This window comes from Ranitomeya variabilis, chromosome 1 (assembly GCF_051348905.1).
Source record: "Ranitomeya variabilis isolate aRanVar5 chromosome 1, aRanVar5.hap1, whole genome shotgun sequence".
Classification (NCBI taxonomy): Eukaryota; Metazoa; Chordata; class Amphibia; order Anura; family Dendrobatidae; genus Ranitomeya; species Ranitomeya variabilis.
In genome coordinates, this window is record NC_135232.1 from 753,047,276 (window position 1) to 753,061,293 (window position 14,018).

Here is a 14,018-nt window from a genome sequence, read left to right on the forward strand (position 1 = left end):
CTGAAATTACCTTAACTCATGTGACAACTCATGCCACTGGAGTGGTAATTTCAGCCCAACAAGAGCTTCCAGCTGCAGAGATTCACATAAGTGCAAACTGGACAAAACATACAAAAATAGGCTTAAGGACTAAAGTGTCCAACTTAGCTGAGCAGAAAACTGGGAGCAGGAACATGCAACAGAATCACTCTGGATACATTGATGGCCAGCATTAGAATGACTGAGGAGCAAGGTTAAATAGGATACTCCCACATCCTGATAGGAACAGGTGAACTGAGAAGGCAAAGCTTGCAGGACACCAGTACCACAAGAGACCACCGGGGGAGCCCACGAACCGAATCACAACAGCACCCAATCCTAGTTTACATCCTCACGTGTGCTCAGTAAATGATCGGTTAATTAGTGTGTGTGTATAAAAAGAAACCCAGCACCCCAGACCTTCACTTGAACTGCAACTTAGGCTCTGACAACATGCCAAAAATCCACCCTGCGACCAAAGCCTGGATTATCAAGAGACCAGATCCACTGCAGAGGTGGCAGGCACCTTTAATGTTTCTCAGCGTCAAGTACAAAGAATTAAAAAAAGATTTGAAGAGACTGGAGATGTGTTTGATAAGCCCAGGTCCGGCAGACCCCGCAAGACAACTGCTCAGGAGGAATGTTTTTTGGTTAGAAAATCCAAAGCAAGCCCCTCTTCCAATGCAGCAGAGCTCCAACAGGCCTGGTCACTTCAAGTCCCTGTGTCAACTAGAACAGTTTGTATGATTCTGTCTCGAAATGGCCTCCATGGTCGTATCAGTGCCCAGAAGCCAGCACTAAACAAAAGGCAAATAAAAAACCGTGTGACATTTGCAAAGCCCCACAGCCTGCTAAACAGATGGATGCTGGAAAAGTGTCAGAAGGTGGATTTCTCTGATGAATCTTCAGTAGAATTACAGCACAGCAGCCGCAAATACTGCAGGAGACCTACTGGAGCCGGTATGGCTCCAAAATACACCCAGAAAACAGTTACATTTGGTGGTGGAAAGATCATGGTCTGGGGTTACATTCAGTATGGGGGTGTGCAAAACGTTTGCAAGGTGGAAAGCAATATCAATAGCCTAAAATATCAAGTAGTATTAGCTACCTCTTATATTCCAAATAATAAAAGGGGTCAAATTCTGCAGCAGGATGGTGCTCCATCTCATACATCCATCTCTACAACAAAGTTCCTCCAGGCAAAAAAGATCAAGGTGCTCAAGGACTGGCCAGCCCAGTCACCAGACATCAGAACATCATTGAGCATGTTTGGGGTAGGATGAAAGAGGAAGCTTGGAAGACAAAACCAAAGAATCTGGGTGAACTCTGGGAGGCATGTAAGACTGCATTCTTTGCTATTCCTGATGACTTCATTATAAATTGTATGAATCATTGTTGAACCGCATGGATGCAGTCCTTCAAGCTCATGGAAGTCCCACAAAATATTAAATATGACTCTAATAGCACCACAACTTCATTCACCAATGTTAAGCAACATATATTTGTATTTTAAGTTAATTATTTGTTTGAATATCACATTACTTTCTGTGGGCGTCAAAACTTTTGTCTTGCCAAAATCTGACCATTCTGTGTCCATTAACTGATCAATATTTCTGCATTGATGAAAATTTGTTTTCTTAACCTAAACCACATTTCGGAGGGTTTCAGCTTTCAAAAGAATAATTTATACAACCAATGGATGAATTTAACGTCAGGTTATAAGCTTTTATTTACATAACATGGATAAGCGACATAACTCCTGTCAGGGAGTGTATGGTGGCATCATTGGTCTTTGTATAGAGTGTAGTTTCATGTAGAGGTAATGGTGATATTATAATATGTGTTCACTGTGTAGTGGTGATAGTACTAGGCACTGTGTAGACGTATTGTTGTATGTATGTTTGTAAGTATGCTCCGTTATGGCACCATATCTAAGCAGTAAGCTTGGTTCTGGTACTGTATCAATGTAGTAATCTAGATTATGGTACAGTATGTATGTCGTAATCTCAGTTCTGCTCCAGTTTCTATGTAGCAGGCTTGGTTCCATGTAGTAGACTTATTAAGCTCGGTTCTGCTCCCTTATGTCTGTAGTAAGCTCGGTTCTGCTCCCATATCTCTGTAGTAAGCTTGGTTCTGCTCCCATATCTCTATAGTAAGCTCTGTTCTGCTCCCATTTCTCTGTAGTAAGCTCTGTTCTGCTCACATATCTCTGTAGTAAGCTCTGCTCTGTTCCCATATCTCTGTAGTAAGCTTGGTTCTGCTCCCATATCTCGGGAGTAAGCTCGGTTCTGCTCCCATATCTCTGTAGTAAGCTCTGTTCTGCTCACATATCTCTGTAGTAAGCTCCGTTCTGTTCCCATATCTCTGGAGTAAGCTCGATTCTGCTACCATATCTCTGGAGTAAGCTCTGTTCTGCTCACATATCTCTGTAGTAAGCTCCGTTTTGTTCCCATATCTCTGGAGTAAGCTCGATTCTGCTCCCATATCTCTGTAGTAAGCTCCGTTCTGTTCCCATATCTCTGGAGTAAGCTCGATTCTGCTCCCATATCTCTGTAGTAAGCTCGGTTCTGCTACCATATCTATGCAGCAAGCTCCGTTCTGTTCCCATATCTGTGTACCAGCCTGTTTTTAAAGCCTATTATCTCTGCTACTTTAATGCAGTGGCCAGATATAAGCAGGGAAAAGGAGGGCCACCGCCTTGTGATTGCCCCCCAGGCTGAAAAGTGCCAGCCAGCCCCTGGACTGCAGGGACCTCCATGATCCTGAAAATTGGAGCTCTGTAGAGCACCATGTAAATGCAGCTGTGGTCAATCATACGCATTCATATGTGGTTCTTCAATTATCTCCTTTTAGGAGAGTGAGGGGCACAACAAAGTAAAGCAAAACTCACTGATTGGCGTGAGGAATGTTATAGTTTGTGGGCTGGTGGGGTTTGTGTGGCAGGGCTGCTTTTTTATCCCAGTCCGGGCCTGTATAGAATCATAGCGCAGGCACACCTAAATGCACATTGTCGATACCGTCAAAGCAGATTATGATAAAAAAAGAAAAACCTGATGCACAAAAATTACCTATAGGGTTTTACCCTGGCATTGTAAACATAGGACAAAGTACCAAAACTCCTCATGAATAATTACACGAGCATTTAAATAAGCCAAGAGCATATGCAGATGAGTCACGTGGCCTACCAAAGGCAGGAACCAGATATCAACAATGCAAAGTCAAAAGTGATAGCTTATCTGTTCCGATGCATTGCTCCAGGCTTGATAAGTAGTACCAAAACTAATCTCAATGCTTTTCCCCCATAACTCGGTTCATCAGAAGATGATGGAGCATGTGAGAGGCTCAATGTCTTGTGGATGATATTGTTGATATCTGGTACTATATTATATACCCCCCTGCATCATCTAACAACTCTGTTCTGTGGTCCTCACATCGGCTTAGTGTGAATGGTCAAGCCATGAGGCACATTATTTATTTAATACACTGTTAGTACTAACGAGATACAATAAATTATTTGTCCTTGGTTATAGCAGGTTCTGATTTTCCCATGTCTCTGAGGCAATTACTTACATCTCTCTCATAGATGAGGCCTTGCGTATAGGGTGTGAGGCAGTGAGGGAAATATGTATCCCCCAGGATGCAGACGGAGTCCTGTTAGACCCACTGGAGTACCTTGTATTCCCATTAAGACGCCTGTGAGTTTCAAGGCAAAGTAAAAGTAAGTGTGGACCTGGTCAAGCTATTTAGCCAAGGCAGTGTTCAGGAAAAGCCGGTAAGGGCTTTTATTTTTGAAGGGGACTACAGGATGGTAGTGGGGCGGTCCGCTTCCTCCAAGCCAGGTCTTACAAGTGGCCCATGGCCACAGATTCCAGTTAAAAACCTTGCAGTATAGGGTTTGGCTGTGAGAGGTAGCACAGAGCCCAGTGCAGCGAACGCCTGGCACCCCGCAGCGTGATATGGTGGTGCAGTCGCCCACGGCAACTAGTCTCATGTACGGACTGCTGTGATGCCCTGGCTGCGATCCGGAGGACACCATGTGCTGTGCACTGTGTGAGTTTTTGGACATTAAACACGTTTGCTGTGAACTTTCCTGTGGTCCCTGCCTATCTGTCACACTGCACCAACCCCGCTGCACTACACATGGTTGGAGAATTGTGAATTGAGGCATACTCCAACACCAGCTGCATGTCTGTCATTAGGCCTGCCACACTGCAACCCAGGACTGCAGACAAAATAGAGGAAATCCTGAGGCAGCTGGTCCTCACGCAGCAACAACAGCAACAGACCAATAACCTTTGACCAATAACCCTTGGCAGCAAATTGCAGCCCTGCATGAGGCACCTCCAGCGCCGACCCCGGAACTTTGCGAGACCCGAGACAAGGTCCTCTCTGCTTTGAGGATGCTGAGTCCGGAAGACAATGTGGAAGCTTTCCTCACCATATATGAGCACACGGCAGAGCGGGAGAACCTCACAATTTCCCAGTGGGCTGAAGTGGTGGCTGCGTTCCTGAGGGTGATGTGCTAAAGGCCTAATTTGACCTCAGTCGGGAGGACACCCAGGACTACGCCAAGCTAAAAGGTGAGATCCTTGCTCGACAGGGGATTAATACCTACGTGAGAGCCCAACAGGTGTTTTCATGGACTTTTGTGGAGGCCCAGCCCGCCCGGTTTCAGGTTTATGACTTACTGCAGCTGGTGAAAAGGTGGTTCCAATCTTAGACCTTGGCTCCGGCCCAGATGGTGGAGAGGGTGGTGATCGACCGGCTGGTGAGAGCTCTGCTCAGAGAAGGAACCCCAATATATTAATATATACCTTTTATTACCAATTTTTTAAAATAATAGTGCACTCAAAAAGAACCAATACCATCACCAAAAAATAAACACTTGATAGAAAAGGCCACAGGATGTGCCTGGCCCTATTCTAAAACTCAACAGCACCCTTCCTAGCAGTGGAGGTTAGCACCCTACACCTGTGCAATGGTGCCCCCAATCACGGTCGACTTTCCCTTCTAACCTTTGAAACCTTATAGGAAGGGGATAGAGACACGGTGGGACAATTATGGTCAGTATTGAAAAAGTGAAGGGCCAATGAATTGCACTGACCCTTTTCTGACCCTGCCTTACAGCGGAGGTTGACACCCTAAAACAAATAACGACAAATGGCGCCCCTGATCCTCAACAGCTATCTCAAAACACACCCTAATAAGGTAATGTTAGAGGGGATGTATTCCTAAGGTGTAAAGTGCTGGAGTGCAAAACAAGGTAGCATGAAACAGGTCATATAGACCATGGGCCTTTTGTATTAATTAGTGTCAGGTGTGTCAAGAGCTCAATGATTTAGAGATGCAGGAATAATGTTAATACATAGTTATTACTGATACAAAATGTAGGAATCATGCTTATAGATAATTAAATAATCATACCAGACCCCCATGATACCAAAAGAACAGACTGAGGAAGAACCCCCCCAAAAGTTCATCCCCATGCAGCTTCCTCAAATATATTCACCATAATTGAAGTAAAATCCTGCATATTAGAAACTCCAAAGCTCATGCAACACTAATTGCCCACATTTATGTATTCATAGACAGTAAACTCAAAACGTTTCCCCTCTCAAGCTGAGATTCATCAGGAATATATATACATATCAAAGACTGCTACTTAGCTTGATCATTTCAATGTCCATAGCGATAAAATCCTCAGCACATAGGGTAGGTCCCCTCTAGATGAATATAGACCCTGTCAGTTACCAAATAGAATACACATGGGCGGCTTAGTGTGCGTGTCACATACCCGAAAACTGTTACCGGTGTATCCGTCCATGTGAGTGTTCCAGCGGAATGCGCAGGTGCGGAAGCAAACGCTCACCACTTCCGGATATCCTGCATTCCAGATGTATTCCACCATGCGCAGGCGCAAACATCTTTCATATCTCTATTGAGTGCGCAACCACAGAAGTAATTCAATGACTTCCGGTTCATATGTGTCTCAGGTGCGTTCCAACAACTGCGCAAGTGCAATTATCACGTGTTACGCTGCTTCCTCATACTTACCTGTCCGGCCGGCGCGCTCCCGATGCTCCCTCCTGCTCTCCGTCTTCCAACTTCTCCGGCGCTCGTCCCTTCTGCGGTCCGCGCATGAGGAAGGCCCGGCGGCTCCGCCTCCAATATGGCAGCGCCCGTCGGGTACTTCTTCCCAGTGCCTGCCTTCCCAGTGCCTTTGCGTCTATTGCGTTCGCTGGCTTACTGCCAGCATCTCCTTAGGTTCCTAGGCTCCGTTCCTTGCATCTTTGCTGTGACTCTGACTGTCTCTGTTTGCTGTCCCTGCCAGTCCTGTGTTCCTGCCGTACCTTGCCAGTCCTGTGTTCCTGCCGTGTCCTGCCAGTCCTGTGTTCCTGCCGTGTCCTGCCTGTCCTGTGTTCCTGCTGTATCCTGCCGGTCCTGTGTTCCTGCCATACCTGCCAGTCCTGTGTTCCCACCGTGTCCTGCCAGTCCTGTGTTCCTGCCGTACCCTGCCAGTCCTGTGTTCCTGCCGTGCCTTCCAGTCCGGTGTTCCTGCTGTATCCTGCCGGTCCTGTGTTCCTGCTGTACCTTCCAGGCCTGTGTGCCTGCCGTTCCTGCCAGTCTTGAGTCTCCGTTGTTTCCTTCTTACGTGTGCTTCCATCCTACCGGTCAGTACTTAGTCTTTGCTGCCTCCATCTGTCCAGTACCTCCGCCATTCTAGTCTCTTCAGTAGCTCCGTCTTTCCCCTGTCTTCCGTTATCTCTTTGTTCTATCTTCAGTCGTCCTTTTGGCTCTGGCAGTTGCGGCTTCACCCTCCTTGGGCCTGTCCCTAACTCTCCCTGTATAGGGGGTGGCATCATCTGGTTCACTCGTCCTCGGGGGCTCTGAAGCCGTGACCCAGAGGGTCCACTTCCTTAGTCCTGATATCACGTATAATAAGTATGAACATATTGATAGCACATTGTTACCAAATGATTAAAGATAAAATAAATCCTTTAGGGAAAATACACAGATAAAAGATATATACATGTGCAATTATTCAATCTTGCCAACATATGCCTATATATAAAATATTCTATATATAAATATCCAAAGTCAACCAACTTGTGCACATGGGCTGTCCTGTCATGGCCCCACTGCTGCTTGTCTGCCAACACTGACCCGCTCTCAAGCACTCCTGCTCCTCAGCCATTTGGGGGCGCTACTTATAGGCTTGGCACCTGACAATTATTTTTGGTTAACCTATGTGGTGGTTAGTGTTACTGGATAGAAGATGGGCGAGTGGATTTGTAACTAATCAAATTCAAAGCTAATTTCACAAAATTTTCATGATTCAACCCAGCAAAATGGCCGCCACGAAAGAGTTTTAAAACTAAATGTTTATATAGTCACTTGTCTTAGGCCTGCCCCTCACCCGTCTTTAACCCCTTAGTGACAGAGCCAATTTGCAGCTTAACCCCTTCAAGACCCAGCCTGTTTTCACCTTTCTGACCCAGCCAATTTTTACACTTCTGACCACTGTCACTTTATGAGGTTATAACTCTGGAACGCTTCAACGGATCCCACTGCTTCTGAGATCGTTTTTTCGTGACTTATTGTACTTCATGTTAGTGGTAAAATGTCTTTGATAGGACTTGCGTTTATGAAAAAATGGAAATATGGGGAAAATTTTGAAAATTTAGCAATTTTCAAACTTTTAATTTTTATGCCCTTATAGCAGAGAGTCATATCGCACAAAATAGTTAATAAATAACATTTCCTACATGTCTACTTTACATCGGCACAATTTTGGAAACATAATTTTTTTCTGTTAGGCAGTTATAAGGGTTAAAAGTTGACCAGCGATTTCTCATTTTTCCAACAAAATTTACAAAACCATTTTTTAGGGACCACCTCACATTTGAAGTCACTTTGAGGGGTGTACATGACAGAAAATACCCCAAAGTGACACCATTCTAAAAACTGCACCCCTCAAGGTGCTCAAAACCACATTCAAGAAGTTTATTAACCCTTCAGGTGCTTCACAAGAACTAAAGCCATGTGGAAGAAAAAAATGAACATTTTATTTTTTTCACAAAAAATTTACTTTGGAACCAATTTTTTTATTTTCACAAGGGTATCAGGAGAAGTTGGACCACAAAATTTGTTGTGCAATTTCTCCTGAGTACACCAATACCCTGTATGTGGGGGAAAGTCACTCTTTGGCCTCAGAAGGGAGGGAGCACTATTTGACTTTTTTAACGCAAAATTGGCTGGAATCAATGATGGCACCATGTCATTTTTGGAGACCCCCTGATGAACCTAAACAGTGGAAACCCCCCAATTCTAACTCCAACCCTAACATAGCCCTAACCCTAATCCCAACCGTAACCACAACCCTAACCTCAACACACCCCTAACCCTAATCCCAACCCTAACCACAACATACCCCTAACCCTAATCCCAACCCTAACCACAGCCCTCACCACAACACACCCCTAACCCTAATCCCAACCCTAACCACAACATACCCCTAACCCTAATCCCAACCCTAACCACAACCTTCACCACAACACACCCCTAACCCTAATCCCAACCCTAACCACAAACCTAACCCCAACACACCCCTAACCCTATTCCTAACCCTAACCACACCCCAAATCCCTAACCACAAACTTAAGACCAACACACCCCTAACCCTATTTCTAACCATAACCACACCCCTAATCCTAACCATAACCCTAATCCCAACCCTAACCACAAACCTAACCCTATTCCTAACCACATCCCTAATCCTAACCATAACCCTAAGCCTAACCATAACCCTAAGCCTAACCATAACCCGTAACCCTAAATCCAACCCTAACCACAACACACCCCTAACCCTAATCCCAACCCTAACCACAACCCTCACCACAACATACCCCTAACCTTAATCCTAACCCTAACCATAACCCTAACCACAAACCTAACCCCAACACACCCCTAACCCTAATCCCAACCATAACCATAACCCTAACCTTAACACACCCCTAATCCCAATCCCAACCCTAACCTTTAACCCAACCCTAGCCCTAACCTTAGCCATAACCCTAACTTTAGCCCAACTCATTTTAGCCCAAATCCAACTTTAATGGATAAATGGAAATACATTTATTTTTTTTATTTCATTATTTTTCCATATCTAAGGGGGTGATAAAAGGGGTTTTTATTTAAAATGAATTATTTAAAATGAACCAATAGAAAAATGTTCCTATTGTTGCGCATGCGCCCGCCATTTTCTCCAGGAAGATGACGCTAGGGGACAGCACAGGGGGATTCCTGGACTCCAGAGGTATGGGGGGGGGTGATCAGGGGACCCTCTTCTCTGATGTTTCTCTGAGAGAAATTAAATGGAAAATCTGACTTTTTTTTCAGTCGCCGTTATACTGTTAATAACAGCGATCGTAATACCAGGGTCGGTAAAAAACGACCCGAATCATGTTCTTTGGGGTCTCAGCTACCCCCGGTAGCCAAGAACCCAGAGAAATTCTGACTCTGGGGACGCTATACACAATTTTCCACTGCACCGTTAATTAAGTACCCTTAATTGCCACCATGAAAAGGCATATCGGCAGTCGTTAAAGGGTTAATGTGTGTGGACCTCTTGGAATCATGGAATGATAGGGACCTCCTGGGTCATCTTGTCCAACCTCCTGGTGGATTCACTAAATCATCCCAGACAGATGTCTGTCCAGCCTCTGTTTGAAGACTTCCATTGAAGGAGAACTCACCACCTCTCGTGGTAGCCTGTTCCACTCATTGATCACCCTAACATTCAAAAAGTTTTTCCTAATATCTAATCTGTGTCTCCTCCCATTCAGTTTCATCCCACTGCTTCTAGTCTTTCCTTGTGCAAATGAGAATAAAGATGATCCTTCTACAATGTGCTAGCCCTTGAGATATTTGTAGACAGCTATTAAGTCTCCTCTCAGTCTTCTTTTTTGCAAGCTAAACATTCCTAAATCCTGTAAACGTTCCTCATAGGACATGGTTTTCAGACCAGTGACCATTCTGGTCACTCTTCTCTGAACTTCCTCCAGTTTGTTGATGTATTTTTTAAAATGTGGTGCCCAAAACTGGACACAGTTGAGAAGCTCAGGGATTAGGTGGAGAGCTGTGGGAGCTCTCCCATGGCTTCCAGTACCACCTCTATGCGGACGACACTCAGATCTACCTCTCTGGCCCAGATGTCACCTCTCTGCTGTCCAGAATCCCAGAGTGTCTATCAGCCATATCCTCCTTCTTCTCCTCTCGCTTCCTAAAACTCAATGTAGACAAGACCGAACTCATCATCTTTCCCCCATCTCGCGTATCCCCCCTACCTGATCTATCTATTACAGTAAACGGCATCATGCTCTCTCCTGCACCTGAAATCTGCTGCTTCAGGGTAACTCTCGACTCTGCCCTGTCCTTCAAGTCGCACGTCCAAACTCTTGCCATCTCCTGTCACCCCAACTCAAAACTATTGCCAGAATCCGTCCCTTCCTCAGCCCACAATCTTGCCATCATACATACGCAATAACTCAGATCTACGATTGAAGATTGAGGGCATCACTGTTTATAAGGATACCTTTTTGGTGTCTATAGACGTCGAGGCATGGTATAGTAGCATCCCCCCACAATATGGGTTTAAAGGCGCTGGAATTTAATCTAAGATCCAGGGGTATCCATTTTGTGGAACATAATCGGTTCCTAATTCAGCTTCTGCAATTCATACTAACCCGCAATTATTTTTTATTTGATGGTAAGTTATACCACCAGCTCAGGGGCACAGCTATGGGCAGCCCCTGTGCCCCTACCTACGCTAACTTGCTCCTGGGCTGGTGGGAAGACATCATACTTTTCTGTGAGGACCAATCATCTTGGTGGCATTCCCAGATATTATTCTTGGGGAGCTACATTGATGACATTTTTATTTTGTGGACAGGTGATGCTCTCTCTTTTGGGAGAGTCAAATAAGATCTGAATGTTAATGATATAGGCCTAAGGTTTATATCAGAGATTGATCTTAACTCCATCAACTTCCTAGATGTCACCATTCGGAAGGATGATGAGGGCCGTCTACAAACCAACATTTTCAGAAAACCAACTTCCACTAACAATTTACTTAGAAGACTAGTCCTCATCCTCTCAGCCTCAGAAGGACAATCCCTAAGGGTAAATATCTGAGAGTTAGGAGAAACTGTTCTTCTGATCCATCTTTCTATATTGAGGCACGTAACCTTAGGGACAGATTTATTGAGAGTGGGTATCCTAAAAACATCCTTCATGAAGCATTTAAACAAGTCGAACCTTACACATGTGACAGAGTGATCAGGTAAAATAACAGGACCTTAGACATGTGACAGAGTGGGAGTAGATCAGGGGGCGGAGCCAGATGCCGGGAACAGAGAAGGGCAAGCATAAAAGAATAGTCAAACAAGCAGAGGTCATAGCCAAGAGTAGACAGAAGCCAAGCCAGGGGTCAGTAATCCAGGAAAACAAATTGAGTAAAGCACGGAAAGCAAGAACACTATGCAAGCCGGCACACATGCCAGAGGGCAAGAATACAGACTGAAGTAAACCTATAGCTGACAAGGATACCACTTTAGGAGCGAGTATAAATAGCCCTCCCATCTTGAAAGAGAGGCTAACAACATTAACCCTGACAGAACAGGACATTAACAATGTCCTAACCATTACAGTAACCCCCCTTAACGGGGGACCACTGGACCCCCAGGCTTCTCGGTACCTGGCATGAAAAGCCCGCACCAGTCGAACAGCATGCACAGAACTGGCCGGAACCCATGACTGATCCTCAATAGAATATCCCTTCCAATGTATTAAGTACTGAAGCCTTCAACACATCCACCGTGAATCAATGATGTGTCCTACCTCATACTCCGGCTGACCCTCTACCAACACTGTCGGAACATTGGATGAGGAATCTTCTCTAACTGTCCCCACAGGTTTTAATAGGGACCTGTGAAAGACAGATATTTTGAAGGAGGTGGGCAACTGTAATCTATAGGCCACCGGGATGATCACCTCTATAATCTTGTATGGACCTATAAACCTGGGGCCCAACTTCATAGAGGGTAGGTACTTTAAGTTTGATGTTACAGGTAGACAACCACACCATCTCCCCCACAGTAAGTGTAGGAGCCGACACCCTCCTCCTGTCCGCAAAATGTTTGTACCTCCTTTGAGCTTTGGAGATATTACCCTCAACCTCCCTCCAAAGGGTTTTTAACTGTTGCACCAGACCCTCAGCACCGGGGCAACCAGAATCCATGCGGGAAAATTCTCCAAATTGTGGAACAAACCCATAATTGACCTGAAAACGAGATTTGCCAGTTGACTGATTAATAAGACAGTTGAACGCAAATTCTGCCATGGGTAATACCTCACACCAGTCCTCCTGTCTGGAAGAGGCAAGGCGTCTCAAAATTTGTTCCAACGACTGGTTGGTGCGTTCAGTCTGACCGTTAGATTCCGGCTGATAAGCAGAGGAGAAAGACAACGTAACCCCCAACTTCTTACAAAAAGCCCTCCAAAGTCTAGCAACAAATTGCACACCCCTGTCAGACACCACATTCACAGGGAACCCCATGCAACCGAACTATATGTTGAATGAACAAATGAGCTATGGTTTCATCAGACGGTAACACAGGTAACGGCACAAAGTGGGCTTCCTTAGAAAACCTGTCAACCACTACCCAGATTACAGAGTTGCCCTTGGAAGGAGGAAGATTAGTGATAAAATCCATGGACAGGTGTGTCCAAGGTTTATCCGGAATTGGCAAAGGTACCAATTCCCCGGCCGGACGGACCAGAGAGCTCTTAGAGCGAGCACACACCCCACAAGTATTCACAAACTTTTTAATATCAGTACCCATAGAGGGCCACCAAAAATTCTTAGCTACTGCCCTCCAGGTAGCTGCAATCCCAGGATGTGCACTCAACTCAGAATAATGAAATTCTTGCAGAAGTATGAGATGAAAATGATTGGGTACAAACAATTTGCCTGAGGGTTTATTCTTGGGAGCTTGTGCCTATGCTTCCAAAATCTCTCTCTGTAACTCAGATGAGATTTCAGCCACAACCACTCCAGGTTGAAGAATGAAGGAAGGAGGTTCTGGAGGGGACACAGAATCAAAACTTTGGGATAAGGCATCCGCCTTTACATTTTTAGACCCTGGTCGGAACGTAATGGTAAAATGAAACCGAGAAAAAAAAAGTGCCCACTGAGCCTGTCTGGGGGTCTTAGCGGACTTGATATAGGCCAGATTTTTATGATCAGTGATGACCGTAACAGGATGAACAGCCCCCTCCAAAAAATGCCTCCATTCTTGGAAGGCCAATTTAATTGCCAACAATTCCCTGTTGCCGACATCATAATTTCTCTCAGCCGAAGATAATTCTTTAGAGAAAAAGGTACAGGGTTTAAGGTTAGTAAGGGTGGACGGGTCCTGAGACAACACTGTCCCCACCCCCATCTCCGAAGTGTTGATCTCCACAATAAAAGGTCTCGACGGATCGGGTTGTATCAACACGGTGGCTGTAGTAAAACATTTCTTCAGTGTCTGGAAGGAATTTTTTGCGGCCAGGGACCAATTTTTTACCTCCACCCCTTTGAGTGTAAGGTCTGTTAAGGGTTTCACCACCTGCAAAAACCCTTTAATGAACTTCCTATAATAGTTAGCGAAGCCCAGAAATTGCTTCAACCCCTTCATGTCATGAGGTTGCACCCAATCAGAAATGGCCTGAACCTTCCCCAGATCCATGCGAAACCCCTCTCCAGATACAATTAATCCCAGAAAAGACAGTTCTTGCATAAAGAATGAGCACTTTTCCAGCTTTGCGTATAAATGGTTCTCCCTGAGTCTCACCAGAACTGTATGAAGATGGTGTGAGACTGACTGTCCTCTGAGTATATCAAGATGTCATCCAGGTAAATGACAACATAGCGCCCAATCAGGTCGGAAAAAACAACA